Raw genomic sequence first — 17,190 nt, forward strand, 5'->3', positions numbered from 1 at the left:
TTGACAGCTTATCTTAAGACACAGCTCAACAGTAAGGATGTATTGGTATAATACTAAGCACCATCCTTGGGCCAGCTGTGGCAGATATGTGATGAGATATTAAAAAAACATGGAAGTGATCTGAGGTGAGGTCAGAGTGCATCTATATTTATGTATACTGCAGATTAACTGCATTGTACAGTACATACACTCAGTTGCTAGTTTATTAGGTACACCTAGCTAAACTAATCCAGTCCAATACAACAGCCCCGAAATAAATCATCCCTTTATGAAGGTTTAATGTGGTTTATTCAACTGTATGATCAGTTTGGAGGCTGCAGTTTGTGGTACTGTTAAACTATATTTCATTATGCGACTGCGTCGCATACCTGAAAGGTATGTCGCATACCTGAAAGGTAACTGTCACTATTAACGCTAGGCCACTTGTGGAGCCTGGATCTGGCCTCTAGATAGCTAATAATGTTGCATCTATCTCTGTGCTCGAGTCTGCAGCCTACACTGTCAACTGGCTCTTAAAAAAAGATAAAAAAGAAGACATGAATCAAACTGAGCGAGACAGATTAACCTTTGGTAACAAGGAATAATTCTAAGACATCAGAAAAACATACTTTTGCTATCAGCAGATACAGGCCCGGACATCTTTCTTTTAAGCTACCACACACTAATTCATAGTGCACACATGGACACTCAAACAAATGTACATTTACGGAACATGTGTCCTGCAGATGTAGTAGCGATGAAAAAGGGCCCATTGTGTGTGTGTGTGTGTGTGTGTGTGTGTGTGTGTGTGTGTGTGTGTGTGTGTGTGTGTGTGTGTGTGTGTGTGTGTGTGTGTGTGTGTGTATATATATATATATATATATATATATGAGAGAGAGAGAGAGTAAGGGCGAGAGTCAGGGAAACAAGAAATACCTGAAGAATGCAAATATATGAGCAGAAGAAAGAAGGGAAATTAAATGAACATTAAATCTCCCACAGCAATTCCCTCTTCTCAGCATGAGGAGATGAAAGAGGAGCAATGTACTTTCTGATATTTATTTCTCCTTAAACACACGGCTGGAGTTCTGGTCTGGGAGACGGGGCCCTGCTTGGGAGGAGACGGGTACCCAGGGGCCCCTTATTGCCTGGTTTACTAATTAGACAGAAATATGCAAGACTGAGCCAGTGGAGGATTAATCAACTGTTTATTTCTCTTCACTCCTCTATTAGAACCACTAGGTTTGGGCTGAGAGATGCAGGGGGAAAGAGGCAGAGGGAGAGAGGAAGAAAGGAGAAAGTGTCTGGTGCAGCGTCTTGGACAAATTAACAATATAGATGGGTGTAATAAATGTGTGTGTGTGCATGTATGCGTGTGGCCTACTGTAAATGTGGCAGTGCCGCCCTTTTGAATGAGCGAGGGTGAATGTCTCTGTCGTCAGCCCCCCTGTGCCACACAGAGGAGGGCTGTCTGACTGACCAAGACTGAATTAAATGGACAAGGAGAGGCAGTGAAAGTGGAAGGGAAGAGACGTCGACATGTGAAGACATAAGCACTAAGAATACAGTATGTGTTGGGAAGAAATTACCACATGGAATCACAATCAATTCAATAGAGATGAAAAGGCCAGCTGGTTTATGTGTTCTCTGGTGACACTGTCGTGTACTGTGGTGGTAAAGTCAAACTGAGCATATATTAACTTTACGGTGAAAGTACAAATGTTTGGCTTAATCATGGTCAGAAATCCCCCCTGTGACAGATAGTGTGTGTGAATGTGGAAGCTATTCAGTCTCAAACTCGTTGTGACATTAGAAAAATAACATTCAACCTTTTATCCAACCCCCGCGTAGATGTAAAGCTGCTGTGTAACCAGAGCCTGCAGACTGTGATTCTTACCATTAATTATCATTAATAGCTGCAAGCATGTAGGCCTGGGGCTTACTGTGAAAGTATCAGGCATGTTTGTCTTATTATTATTATTATTATTATTATTATTATTATTATTATTATTATCATCATCATCATCATCATCATCTGTAGCCATTTTGCTACAATTACACTTCAAACAACCGCTGCAGCTGTGTTTGCGACCTGACCTTTCTTTTCTTTTCTCCGTGAGAGGGAAGAATTTAGAAAGTTGTGTGGCGCTGCGGAGAGCCCCCAGCTGCAATAGTGCATGGATCATGCATCACTGCAGCTGGATCACTGTAATATTCATCCAGCCAGAGGGAACAATCACGAACCGTTCACAGCTCGTCGGTCGTATTAGGGACACAAGGACACAACCCATCCGGAGAGGGAGTGGAGCGGACAAGGGACAGGACAACGCGGAGCGACTGGCCCGCTGCAGACAGTCGGTGATAGTTCCCTCAGGCTGGATGAAGTCTGATGCTCCGCATGATCCGCGATGATAGAGAAATATAGAGATTAATGTCAATAAAGCATGCTGTCAATATTTTAGAGACCCCCCAAAATATCACAAATCATGCTTTCAGAGGAGCTGATGTCTTATTAACGGGAGCTAAGCCCTGTGTGCGTGCGTGTGTGTTAGTTGGGGCAGGGTAACAGTGCAATCTGTACGAAATTAGGACTCCATTAGAAATCTGAAACAACTCATGACTTCCATCTGTTCCTGAGGCCTGGAACGTGAGATTGGAGACGACAGGTGTCCAAATGTTTATCAGCCATGCTGCGTTTATTCCTGTGTCTCTGAGTTAGGAGGAAAAATGACCCACACTAATCTAATTCAAACTAACATTCACTTTGAAAGGTTGCTGGTGTGGCAGGAATAAAACACATGCTGTTCAAAACCACTGGAGTCAGTACAATATGCGCCTTGGCATGTTGAAGTTAACTCTTAAGCCCCATGAGAGTAGACACAAACGTCAGCACGCGCATGCACTCATGCTAATGCATCAATCTTACACAAGAAGGTCTTAAAATGTAACTAACACTTTAAAATAATCAGGCAGTTAAAAGCATGTTGACACCAAATTAATTCCACATCTGAAACAAGTTACACATAATCAATGTATAGACTAACTTATTTAAAACTAAAACAACTATCTTTTGTTCACCAAGTATAGATTAGATGCATGATCACAGTACTAATTTGATAGCACACTGATATAGGTATCAGGTCCATCATGACTGAAGGCTTGGTTCCAGAGGCCACCGTGCTCAGTATAAGTTATGCAGTTTTGAAAGAGGAAAGAAGGACGTGACATACTTATTAAAAATACAATTAGGTTAAGTCAAGACAATTAATACAATGTGCTTGAGAAATAAAACACCGTGTTAGAATAAGCAAAAAAATAAAGCGAAAATGTCTTTGTTTACTTATGACTGTTATCACAATTACCAGGAACCTGGTCAATGCCAGGTATCACACAACTGTGTCACAAAATGCATTTTGACATAAAAGTGAAAAATCTGCACAGTGCCGTTAAACCGTTTCATTGGTTACAGACTGTATGATGAACGACGGGTCTCAACTTACTCTGTGCAAAAATTAAACCACAATATCCCAAATACAGGCGCTGCCATCTTGTGCTGGTGAGGTCATTTGGAGCCAGAGTTTGCGCAGTAGGGATCAGGATTGGAGCCGCGGTATCGTGGTCCCACCCATACACCCAACCGACTCAATCCCAAGCAGGGCTCTGCTGTCAATCATGACGTGAAATCCCCTTTTTATAGTGAAATGACAGAAACCATCTTTGGGAAAAATGTATTTGACGATTTTTTTGTTTGACCCATGTCCCACCCGCTAACATGGAGGGAGCGGGGTTTACGACCTATACTGCAGCCAGCCACCAGGGGGCGATGTTTTGGCTTGACTTAAATGCAGTCATACACATATTTTTATTTCTATACTTGACCATTTCTTGACATTCTTGTTGTATTTTATGTGCACGTTTGAAGCGCGTGAAAGTGTTATAGAAATAAAGTTCACAAATTTACCTCCTTACAACATTTTTTTACACCAAAAACTTGGCTCGACTTGAAAAAAAACATATCACAAACTGTAGGCTGATTGTGATGGACCGAGGGTGGTAATCAGGCACCAGCTGCAGCCCAAATGCCCTCCTACAAAAATGTCCCCTTAGCTAACATACGGTTTCATTTGTCAATGCAGCCTCTCTTCTCTAATCTAATTTAACACACAGTGCCACACAGGCCTCTGATCAGATCATTAACAGACCACAGCCACTTCAGGTCTGCGACCATATTATTAAGTACTAGTGCAGAAAGCAACAATGGACTGCACACAAGCTTGCTGATTTTAACTTTCTTTTCCCCCTCTTTATTTTTTCATCTGGCGAAGTGGTTGGTCACAGAAACATATTGTCAAAAACATCATAAATATATATAGATTTCCTTACACTATTTCAGCACGTGATGCAGTTCAGCTTGGCAGATAGTGTTAGCACGTTGGAATACATTTAAAAAGAGCACTTTATGATTGATTTTGTATAAAAACTAAATTAAGCAAAATGTCAGTATCTAAAAATACAACTAATACAAAGCCAAAGCATCTGTTATGGCAAAATATATTCACCAACCAAGTCATTTAGCACTGTAATGAGTTTTTCCCCTAAAATGAAAACAAAGCAGAACAATTAATTATCTGAAATCATCTTACACATAGAAAACACTTAATTATTCTAAGTTATAAATAGTAAAGGTATGAAAAAAGGGCTATTGTCGCACCTTATTTCTGTTTAGCAGTTATCATGTGGTAAATGGCAAATTAGTGGGTTCAGCCAAATTTTGTCTTGGCCTGTAACTGAAGAAGTTTACTGGAGTCTGAAACATTGCCAGAGCAACCAACAGGAGAGGTAAATATAAGTGAATGACAGGCTATTGGGAAGTAAAAGAAGAGAAGCTAATGTTGGAGTTGAGCTTGGCATGATGAAACTGGTTTTGAGTCAGGACTTTAACACTAATGCCCATGACAATTTTCTGATGCCTCAAGTCCACATTATCAAGTTATTTTATCAGTGTCTGCTGTAAGATATCAGCCTGCGCCATAAAATCTACTAGCTATAACATAATCTTCATCTGCCACGCCAACGTTTTAACCCCTACCTCTTCCTAACCAGTAAATCAGTCCCATTCCCAGATCCACCTCCACATTTCAGACCCTGGGGGAAGCAATCGCTCACTGTTGAGGTATTTTACACAGATTTGTTGCCAATTTGTTGCTTTCCACTGGAAAAAGTAAATGTAATAATGAGGAGGGTGAAATTCATTAAACATGTGTATGAAATACTTTTCAAGTGCGAGAGGAAGATTCATGGGGATGTTCATACGGCGCATAATCATGCCTCCGTCTGCTCAGCCTGCAATGGCATAAAACATTTAATCTGGGATGAACACTTTCTGTCACTTTCTCTCTCTCTTTGGACCCTTTCATTCTACTATCTCCCCCCCCCCCCCCCCCCCCTCCTCTCTCTCTCTCTGTCTCTCTCTGCCAGAAACCACAATCATAAAATTATTAAAATGCTGTTTGGCTGCCATTAATCAGTGCGGGTGATAAATCCTCATGTGGGAAGTGACAGAGCATTAGTCACATACCTCTTGGCCTCAACAGACAGAGAATAATGAGCCACAAGCCGGACCGGGTCAATCATAAACTCATCAAATGCGTCATTTAATTTCTTCATTTAGACAAACAGAATTTGTTTATGGGAAAGATATCAGGTGTTGTGGAATGAGAAACGGCGCTGAAACGCTGGTACATTAATCAGGGCTTGATTACACGCGACTCTGCGGTTGTTTATCCTAATTTCATTCATTTCCATCAACAAAGCAAACATAGACGAACACAGCCATTAGTGATGGTTGGGGATGGCACAATTACAGCCTCGTATTAAATAAAGTGATGATGAATGGTCCAATACAAACTAAAACAAAGAGGTTTTTATTACTTCAATTCCGTCCCAGCCCTCGCCTTCCTGTGTGTGTCTGTGGAGCATCGCTGGTGTGAAAGGAGAGAAGAAGCTGTTTTAACTTTACTACTAGAGGAGGCCAGATTGATGAGAGAAAAAAGGAAAAATGAAGGAAAAATAAAAACTTTGAGAGAAGTAACGACTCCTTTGAAATGACAGTTGGTTATATATGATAGCAAAAGACAGCCTTGTACATGAAAACTTCTGTTACAGTTATATTTCTAATTGAAATCAGTGGGTGAGCTTGTTATAGAAGCAGCCAAACCCCCTGACAGGAACACATAGAAACACACATATACTCCATTTACCTACATACACACAGGCTGTACACACAAACACTGGAGCACCTCCCCCCCTTTAAACAGAAGCTGATAAAGATGAAAAAAGTAACAGCAAAGTCCGATTTATTTATTTTTTTGATCATGTAAAGCTTCAAGAAGCTAAGCAGTGTGTTTGCAGCTTGTTGATGCAGTCGGGCAGGGCAGCTAAAGAACTGCATTGGGTATCCGCCCTTTTCTCCGTATTGCTGGCTGTTCGCCATAACAACATTCAAAACAGCTTTAAACAGAGCTGTAAAATGAACCACGTTTAAACATATAATATGACTTAAAAAAAAAAAATAACAATATCACAATTGTTGCATTTAACGATTTGTTAACCTTTTACAAGACAAATGCGTAGGCCAAGTGCTCAGACAGCTTCACTTGTAGTAAGCACAGGGAACCTTAAAGCAATTTTTGTAGATTCCCAAGGGAATACGCTTATTCACTATTGGCTCCCAAGCCAGAAACAGTATGTCATATAACCATAAATAAATGTTGAACTATTTACTACTAAGGTAAGAAATGCCAAAAGCTAGGAAAAATTAAACCAACACAATACAAACAAAACAGGAACACACTCATAAAAACATTGCTTACTTGCGTAACCCTGGTTCTCAGAGTAGCATGAGTGAGATGTCTCACTCGCGTATTCCTCAGAAGCATTTATGTCATTACGCCAATCCTGATTGGCTGGTGATCGTGGTGTCTGCGTCTAGTGGACCCACCTACCCTTAAATAGCTTACGCTACAACGCCAACAACGCTACGACACCATTCAAAATAAGCACCTCTTCTCGCTTCACTCCAGCAAAAAGGGCTCTCACTCATGCTACTCTGAGAACCGGGGTTACGCAAGTAACCTAAAGTTCTCATTCATAGCATTCGTTTCGATGTCTCACTATGGGATATGGAGACTCCGGAATTGCCAGACAAGCTTATCTCAACAACCACCGGCTCTCAGGAAGCAGCACTCTGTTCCAGCGAGGGTCCTGTGCTCAGCACTGCACGCGCCACACTCTGAGCAGAGACATCCAGTTTTAAAACCGGGCAACAGTGGGGGGCGAGGACCAGCTCCCCGCCACACAAATGCCCTGTATAGGGACCCCCTTAAACAGGGCCCAGGATGCAGCAAGGCCACAAGTTGAGTGAGCCCGTAGGCCTAGCGGAGCCTGCAGACCCCGACTAGTGTAGGCCAGAGCAATCGACCCCACAATCCAGTGACAGAGCCGTTGTTGGTAACGGGCTTGCCCATTCAGAGGCTAGCCCAGGACACAAAGAGTTGGTCACTTATCCGAAACCCCCTAGTCCTGTCCATGTAAAAGCGCAGAGCTCGGACCGGACACAGTACATGCAGCCACTCCTCCTCAGGGTAGGAGAAAGGCGGCGAAGAGAACGCCCTAAGGTCAAGTGCGTGTCATGTTGGCTAGCCATTTTACCTCCAAACCCCACATGACAAGCAGCAATAGCAGCCAGATACACTTTAATTGTGGAGAAAGCCTTTTGTTTGTCAACCAAGAGCTGCAGGAATGGCAAAACCACACCAACCGGGCACTGACAAGGGACATGTCCCTCCTTGAGACACCACTCCTCAAACACCCTCCACTTACAGTCAGAAAGGGACCTGGTGGAGGGAGCCCTGGCACTCTGAATAGTGGTAACCACATTCTGAGGAAGCCCCATCACACTTAAATTATACCACTCATGGGCCAGGCCCATAGTGCCAGGCACTCTGGGTGTGGGTGAAAGATTGTCCCCCCCGCCTGGGACAGCATGTCCTTGCACAGCGGGAGTTGCCATGGCTGTCCGCACAGGAGAAGATATATCTCCGCTAGCCAATGCATCGCCGGCCAATGAGGAGCTATGAGGATCAGTCTGCAGCGGTGCTCCCTCACCCTGGACAGAGTGGGGGATTTCAGAGCCACTGGAGGGAACGCATACAGGAGGACCATCAGCCACACGTGCGCGAGCGCGTTCATGCCGAGAGGCGCATCTGGATCGTGTATTGAGAAAAACAGCAGACACTGCGCATTGACTCTCGATGCGGACAGGTCCACCTCGGCCCGGCCATAACGCAACCACAATTGCCTCAAAATGGCTGGGTGCAGGGCCCAATTGCCGTATAGTGGTGCGCCCTGGACAGCAGATCCGCGCCCAGGTTCAGCAACCCGGGGACATGTGTCAGTCTCACAGACAGGAGACGCTTGCTGCTCCATAGTATCAGTTTGCGTGCCAGCATGTGCAAATGATGGGAACGCAACCCCCCCGACGGTTTATATACGCTACCATAATCGTATTGTCCGTCCTCAACAGAACATGATGCCCGCTGAGAAACGGAGAAAACGTCTCAGAGTAAAAAACACTGCCAAAAGCTCCAGGTAATTTGTGTGTTCCTCCCCAGCCCGACAAACTCGCATCCGTGGTGACCACCTTCTGTGACAGGATGATGCCCAAGGGCACCCCCTGCACCAAGAAAGCTGGGTGTCGCCAGCGGCGCAGTGCCATCACGCATTCCACAGTGACTGTCACCCTCCGTGCATCATGACAGACAGGGTACAGTCCGAGGGAAGCCACCCAGCACTGGAAATCCCTCATGAACAGGCGGCCTAGTCTGACCACCAGGATGGCTGATGCCCCAGTAACCTCAGACACAATCTGAAGGGGACGGATGTGTGCAGACGAAAATGCTCAAGACAAGCCCTGAAAGCCTCTACCCTTTCTGCTGCCAGGCGAGCTGTAAAGGACACGGAGTCCAGGTGTAACCCCCGAAATATTATACTCCGTGCTGGGGACAGCACGCTCTTCTCTGTGTTTATTATAAAACCCAAATCTGTAAGATGTCTTATGAGTACGCGTGTTTGCATCACTGACACCTGCTCCGACTGTACCAAAAGGAGCCAGTCGTCCAGATATGTAGCCAGACGGAAACCCTGCCGTCTCAACGGGGCCACAGCCGCTTTGGTACACTGCACAAACACTCTCGGGCTCAGGGACAGACCGAAGGGAAGTACTTGTAACATACACCCCAAAAAGCAAACCTCGGATATTTCCTGTGCGGAGGATAAATTGCAATGTGGAAATACGCGTCCTTCAGGTCGACAGACGTGAACCAATCGCCCTGGCGCACCAGACGAAGCAGGGATGCATGAGTGAGCATCCTGAACTTGTATTTCCTGAGGTACTTGTTCAGAGCTCGCAGATCCAAGAGAGGGCGGAGACCGCTCCCCCCCCCGTTTGGGGACCAGAAAACACCTGGAGTAAAAGCCGCTCTGACTCCGTTTGGGAGGCACTACACAGATCGCTATCTTTTCTAACAGCGAGAAAATTTCCTCCTGTAGAATACGAGCCGACTCCCCCTGAGCCCCCTTGATATCGTTCTCAGCACCCAGGCCGAAGTCGTGAGCGCCGCCCACCTTTCCCTCATCAGTGAGAGAGGGGTGGCAGCCCCCGGTGTGTCTTCCCCACTGTGCGGCGTCAATAATGGCGTTATGGGGCCATCTAGCGGCAGGGCGCGAGTGTGACTCCTGGTCGACACTGCGCATGCACGAGGTGTTAATGCACCGACGGAATCGGCAGCGTCCTGCGTCCTGAAGGGGGCCGTAGCTCTCCTCGGGAGCGGTGAGGCTGCCAAACCGCTTATTGTCATTGTTTTTAACTGCGCCCTTGACCTTAGGCCTGGATGCGGCAGCGGAATATACTTTATTGTTAATAAAGAGTAAAGGTGTGTGCTTGTGCTACTTAAAGGGAGGACAGAACCTGCTGCCTCCGCTGCAAAGTCTCTCTTCCCCTCGACCGAGATGCGCCGGTGCCTCTCTAGCACTGCACGCCACAGCGGGGAGTCGGGGGGGTTGGAAAGCCCCCGCATCACACTCCGGAACAGAACAGGTGGGGCTGGCGAACGGGGAACATCCAGCGCCATCACCGGTGGGAAGAGGGAGGCTGTCAAACCGCCCTCTTCTTCTTCCTGGCCTGCTGACCAGCAGTCTGGACCAGCTGTCCTGGTGGAGCCACCTTCTGCATTGGAGCCTTCCTGGGCCAGCCCGCTCTCGCCTCCTGATTTTAAACTGAGGGTGCCGCGAGACAGGTCCATTTTTGATGGCAGTGTGGGGTTCCTGGAGGATGCCGTGGTCTGTCGCGGGTGGAGGTGGGCTGCGACTCACGGCTCCATGGGGGGCATGCGGAGCATGTCAAGCTTTTCCATGCCCTCAAAATCCAGGGAGGAAGTGCCCTGTATCGAAGTCTTGCTGCTGAACGGGTGGTCCTTCCATAAAACCGAGACCTCATCCAGCAGCTCAGGAAAAACTGGGAGTAGCTGTTTTGCCATCCTCTTGGCCTGGGGCAATTTCTTCCCCTCATAACGGGATCTGGTGGTCTCCGTCACAACCACAGGCCAAGGAACATTCAGTCTGGCTGCAGCGCATTTGCACACGTCCTGCATATCCATGCTGGGAGCGGGGGAAGCCGGCGTACTCCCGTCCTCGCCCAGAGAGGCGGACACAGCATCAGGCTTGGCAGCCTGAGCGGAAGGGATGAACATTTCGTCCTCATCCTCAGATATGAGGATCTCCGAGGTGCCCTGGTCATCTTCCTCATAATCCAGCTCTAGCTCTTCCACAAGCGGGGCCGCCACGGCTAGGTCCAGCTGTGAGCCTCAGCTAGCGCTAGCACACGGTTCAGCATCCGCATCGGTTCCCTCATTGCCAGCCAGCAAATCGTTGGTGGACAGGTAAGGGTCCTTTCCCGACAAGCTAGCTTGGCGTACTAGCCGTCGTCGAAGGCTCTTCAGGATGAAGCAGGCGCAGTGCCTGCATGAACCGGGGGTAACTGGTGCACATTGATATAAAACTCACACATTAACATTCATTCAGTGTCTTGCTCGGGAGCATTTTAACATGATGTTAAGAGGAGCTGGGAATATAACCACCAACCTTGCAATTTCACATCTGAGCTACTGTCCCCCTCCACCCACTGCACTATAAAATCAAGCATTCCTCCATTTTTTATTAACATGAAGCACTGCAAGCAATCACAGGTGTCAGCGCCACATAATTCAAATCCATTTGTCTGCATTTTGTTTGCATCTGTCAATCCCTGTGGCTCAATCATGTATGGATGTTGCACAACAGCTGAGAAGCACTTTAAGGTATCATGAAGTATGTGTAACAAAGGACTAAAAGGTTAACAGAATTATTTTAGCCAAAATGTGTTTGGGTCAATATAATTACGAGGTATTTGATTTGTAGATGTCAAACATGCCCTGGAGTTGTTGCTGCTCCTTACAGTAATACAACCAATCAATTCAATCACCTAAAGAGCCATCAGAAGAATCTAGCGTGATTAGTGTACGAAGGCCAAGGTTGCTGGAGCAACTCATCCTGGTCCATCTATGACAGGAACGCCGAACATCCATCCATCCGTTTTCTATACCTGCTTATTTTTATTCAGGGTCGCGGAGGGGGCTGGGGCTTGTCCCAGCATGCAATGGGTGAAAGGCAAGGAAACATCCTAGACAAGTTGCCGGTCCCTCACAGCACATAGGGAAACACATTCACACCTAAGCAGTCCCTCTGAATTTTTGACTTAAACTCACACAGACCATCATGATTAACAACCATGACCACAGTCATATGCAAATAGTTTTTTTGTGGAATTAATGTGCAGCCCTGGCCATGAAAAATAGTGTGCCAGAGGGAAGTACTTATTACAAATCATGTATTCAGGAATACACAGGTCTAAACTTGTCTACACTTTGCTGGAATATATTTCTGTCTTCACCAGGGCCAATCAGACAGCTACATCCATTAAATCCCTGTAGAAACATTTACAAACACACAAACTTAAGAGATGGGTCAATTCTAAAACCACAGGAACTTTTATCTTAAAAGATTTCCGTCTCTTCCACGCCTTTCCCTCGCAAAGGTGCTTTTCCAGCAATACCTTCCACACGGTGAGAGTTCAATAACACTGTTGTTAGCAGTATACACTGTCTTTACTTTCTCCTTCTCATCTCTCTTACTCTGCATTTTTTGCATTCAGCTTCCCTCTCCACCCCCTCCTGAAATAGCTCTGAGCGCCTGCCAGCGGTCCAAGGTAATTAAATTACTTAGCAAAGTTTACTTAACAGTAAATGGTTAGCAAAATTTAAGGTGATTGCAAATTTGCTTTCATTCCACTTCAGTGGCTGGCCTGTTTAAGGCTCGTCTGCAAATAATTAGCACATACATTTGCATCAAAATCGTTTATACCATATGTTGCAAAATTATGGAAAGCAGCAAATTAAAAATATTCTTTTCCTGTTATGGAAATGGCTACACGTTGAGAGGAGAGAGACAGAGAGAGAGAGGGAGAGGCAGGGAGGGAGGAGGGAAAGAGATCACCATGTGTCTCCAAACACCGACAACAAGGAGGAGAGAAAAGGGAGGGAGGGCGGCGCAGAAACGATTCAGTTTGGATTTGAACATACTCATAACAGTCTTTTTCAAGAGCTTACCAGATGCTGTTTGAAATCTGCCCACAGAAGAAAAACAAAGCCCTCTCAATCTCTCTCCCTCTCTTTCTCACACACATACACAGAATCAGAGAATTTCCTCTAAGTAGCTCTCTCTAGTACAGTATATATTGTTCACTAAGGCAAGGCAGGGAAAGTTGTACACTAATTTGACAAGTACTTTTTACACCCGAGACCTCCAGTCTCTGGAAAACTATTATTGAAATAAGATTAACTGACAACACAATATGAAAACATTGAATCTAGCAACAAAATAAAGACAAACACCTACTCACGCATCAAACATATAGTAATTGATTCTGAGGTTACAACTTGTGATTACTGTCTTAACTAACTGATTCATTGTTTGGTTTATGAAATATAAAGTAAGTGCCCAAGGAGACGTTTTCAAATGTCTTGTTTTGTTCAACCAACAGTCAAAAACCCCCAAAGATATTCAATTTACAATGATATAAAACTGAGAAAAGTAGCAAATTCCCACATGTGAGAAGCTGGAACCAAAGAGTGTTTGGCATTGTTGCTTGCAAAATTACCTACAAGATTATTCAATTATCAAAACAGCTGACAATTACATTTCTGTCAACCTGCTTTTCGATAAATCAATGAATCGTTTCAGCTCTAATTAATTCCCATATATCAATTAGGGATGCAAGTAACACCTTTTATTGTTAATCTGTCACTAATTTTCTTGATTAATGGTCATAAAATGTCAAAAAATAATGAAAAAATGTCCTTCACATTTTCCAGTCTAAAACCAAAAGATATTTAGTTTAATATCATAAACTTTCATATTTGAGAAGCTGTAACTGGTGTATTTTGGCATGAAAAAAAAGACTAACATTATGGCCTTAACGAAATTATTGCCGATTCATTTTCTGTTGAGTAACTATAATCGACTAATCATCTTATTTTAATGACAAATTAGCAAAATAGTTTCTGTGAATTGTTCTGCAACTATAGCACTGGAAGGTGGGAGGATGATAGGGGCGGGGGGGGTCTCATGAGCTCACTATAGCAAAGAGAAAACAAGGATGCAGCAGGACCTGCTTTTATTACACCCATAAAACAAACAAAAAAATCAATTGTACATAAAACTCCTGATCCATACAGTCCTTAGGTCACTTAGTCCGCCTTGCCATTGACAGACATTTTTGAACTGGAAGGCTTATTTCAGACTGAAATGAAAAAAAAATACACTTGATGGTGCAGAGGACCAGAGATCCATTTCAAACACATCCTTTCTTTAAACTCAGGTGAACTTTTTAAAGCACAAACAGACTTCTTTTTGAGAGGGTCAGAGCAACAGCTTGAAGCACAGGGCTCTTACTATCCACCCAGCCCTCTCAGTCGGCCTGCTACCAGTGTCATTCTGCTACTAAGTGAGCGGCAGGGGCTGTTTGATAAAAGCTTATTCAGGTATTTGGGTCCTGTGTAACTGGAGGTCTCGCTCTCTCTCTGAGACATAATTACGACTGCTGACTGGAACAGTGAGGTAATGGCACATAAATCCAGCTGATCAATGGTTACGGAGACTAAATTACAGGACACCCCTGTGCCATTAACAGGAGACACGTTCCTGCAACGAAGCAAGGGGGGATTTCTGTTGCTGTTGCATAATCGTTTCATTTATTTAAATACGGTGGAAGCCATGGTTTTACATTTCTAACTTTATGGTTGAAAAATTCACACAAAAACTTTAACTAACAAAACGAAGGGGAAGAAAAGGAAACCAAAAGGAGTATCAAAATAAATCCCTACAATGCAGCTAACCTTGAAGCGTCACAGCTGATTTGTTAAGTTGTGGCTTTTAAAACTGGTGTTTAAAAAGTGCTGCAGGGTAAACATTAGCAAATCTTCTCTATAGCCCAGACTGATTAAATCATTAAACCACGTGAGTCATGATTAGACGTTTTATTCTCGGCCCATTGTTCTGATTTTTCTGATCTCGGGCTGAACTGTTAAATCCGAAATTCTAAAATCAACAGCAGTAATACTGTAAGACAAAGCAGCACATTAAAAACAAGAATCTGTAAACATTACAACTAAAAACTGTATTCTTAAAAAAAAGCTGTCATCAAGTTGTTTACCATCTTTTGGCTCGAAAAAAACCCCATACCCCTACAGCAAAAGTGGCATGTTGCTGTTGCTGTTGTTGTCGTTACAGTAACACATTCAGCAACCTGTAGTTAAGAGTTATTACTGGGTATTTCCCTCGTGTTTTTACAGAGAAATCCCCTTCGAGATAACGGTCACCACCCCACTGGTGTCTGTGACAATGTCACACAAAAAGTGGTACTACGACCAGAGTGACGCCGATATGATGAAGATGGATAATGTGCGATAACTGTAATTCACGGCCAAACAAATCCTGCGCCGCATTCTAGCGAGGACTGCTGAATCTTAGGGAGATGACAACAAAAGTACAGAAGTGGAAGAGAGGAAATTGAAAGAGTGACAGAGGAGGAAAACAAGTTTATAGAGAAAGAAATATGTAGAGAGCCCGGGGAGGGGGGGACTTGGGCCATGTAAAGAGCCAGGCCTAGTCTCAGTCTCCCCATCCCCGTCACCTCTTATCCTGGCAGAACAAAGGGCGGCAGCCTCCTAAATGTGCTGCATTAGCCCTTTAGTTCCACAGGGGGTAAGGTGACACCCTCCATGTATGTGGTCTGTTCAGCACACATCTGTCAAGGCCTAAGGGGGTGGGGTCGGCTGGGGCGGTGGAAGCACAAGGAAGACTGAGGAAAGAAGCAGAGTACTCGAGAGAAACTGTGTGTGTGTGTGTGTGTGTTTCTTCAGGACCCCTGCTGCGACAGAGAAGACTAATACCCCGTATTTACTGTGGAAGAATTAGCCCTATCGCATGATGCTGCTAAGCTTGGCTGATCCCCCCCCCCACCCACCCTTTGCCTTTTTATGTCTGTCACTCGATCACAGAGCAGATGTAAACAGACAGGAAAACTGAAAAACTTACAGACACAAACAAGAGAGACAACCTCCTACAAAAATGCTCACAACCCAAGAACACGCAGCACTACAGGCCTGCAGAAAAGGCAGAGATGCATGTTTGGCAATCCTTAAAATTTCTTGTGGGCCAACGGTCTATACTGAACTTATAACATTTGACGAATGTCCGTCTTTGTTCTTGTCATTCTCTCCTCTCGCTTCAAAAAACAAAAAAAGTTTTTCTTAACTTTCGGACTGGCTTTTTGCTTGTTTTACATCAATATTGGTGAACTTTTTAAACTGTATTAATGAATTACCTGTAACACAATTTCATGGCAAGGTTTTCTATTACATAACTAGTGATATCAAGAGTACTTAAACGCTAGAATTTTCACTACAGTTTCACTTCAAGGTTGAATGGGAATCACAAGTGCCAGAAAATGAGCTAAAGCTTAACAATGTATAATTTTTTTGCCAACATATTCAAACATTATTTCCCTCAACTGTTGCTATCAGTAGATGATTCAAAAAAATATGAAATGAAAGACACTAATGATGCCCATATTTGCTGAAAAAGCTGACACAAACAAGAACACATTTAAATTATATTTTACAACCTGAAAACTAAGAAAACACCAAAATATTTCTATCAATATGCATTATTTTGCCGTCGTAGTTGTTAATTGCACCACTCATTCAAATGTTATAAAAAGGAGTTAGGAGAGAAAATCTGATTTATGCACCATATTTATCCACTTTAAATGAAGAGACTCGTTTGTATCCTCCCTCATTTGTAGGTCAGGTAGTCTGTCAGCATCACAAGGACTTCTTTTGGACTTAATTTTAGACCTTTAACACTAAAACAATACTGCTGGGAATTGCCGAAGTCCATGTTGCAATTTTAACCGTGTATCTTTAGTTATAAACCACAACCTGAATCGTTCAACATTATTAAAATCAGGAATCAGAACATTTCTCCCTACCACCTCCAGCCAGGTGTCAGACTTAGACAAACCAATAGAGGAAGTTAATTCAGACCAGCGAGCCCCTGCCAAGTTCAGGCCTCTGATGAGATCTTAAGGATTGTTTGTTTTGCTGCTGTCAAAGGTTCAAATAAGGAGAAGACGGAGGTTTTGATGACCCATGGCCCTCAGGTCCTTAGTGGGTGTTCTGCAAACACTCCCTATTGACGTGTGGATAAGGAGAGGCCTGCTGCCATGCACAGTGCTCATGCTCATTTGAGTGGAAATGGACACCGCTCTGAAAAGAGCCAAGAACCTAGCAAGTGGCTGAAAAGAAAACAGTATAATACATGTGAGGCTGTTGTTGCTCTGTGTGTGTGTGTGTGTGTGTGTGTGTGTGTGTGTGTGTGTGTGTGTGTGTGTGTGTGTGAGAGAGAGAATATATGAATGAATGAAAGTGTGAGTGCTTTGGTTTTTAAAGCATGAAGGCTTATATGTATATTTGTGATGTATGTGACTATCCAGTA

The 17,190-nt window shown here is 44.1% G+C and overlaps 1 protein-coding gene and 1 long non-coding RNA gene across 3 annotated transcripts in view; one reads left to right on the forward strand and one right to left on the reverse strand.

Annotated features, from left to right (window-relative positions):
• The window catches only part of LOC123985904, a 63,677-nt gene extending 46,774 nt beyond the window's left edge, over nucleotides 1-16,903 (forward strand). Inside the window, exon 3 of one of the 2 annotated variants that reach the window (XR_006828774.1) lies at nucleotides 16,809-16,903. This is a non-coding gene — a long non-coding RNA (uncharacterized LOC123985904). Of the gene's footprint in view, nucleotides 1-3,516; nucleotides 3,629-16,808 lie in introns of those variants that run through there. The other variant, XR_006828775.1, reaches the window with a different exon arrangement.
• rsrc1 (arginine/serine-rich coiled-coil 1) overlaps nucleotides 1-17,190 on the reverse strand; it is a 127,212-nt gene that overhangs the window by 45,784 nt on the left and 64,238 nt on the right. The gene's annotated exons all lie outside the window — the stretch shown is intronic.

This window comes from Micropterus dolomieu, linkage group LG17 (genome assembly GCF_021292245.1).
Source record: "Micropterus dolomieu isolate WLL.071019.BEF.003 ecotype Adirondacks linkage group LG17, ASM2129224v1, whole genome shotgun sequence".
In the NCBI taxonomy this organism is placed as follows: domain Eukaryota; kingdom Metazoa; phylum Chordata; class Actinopteri; order Centrarchiformes; family Centrarchidae; genus Micropterus; species Micropterus dolomieu.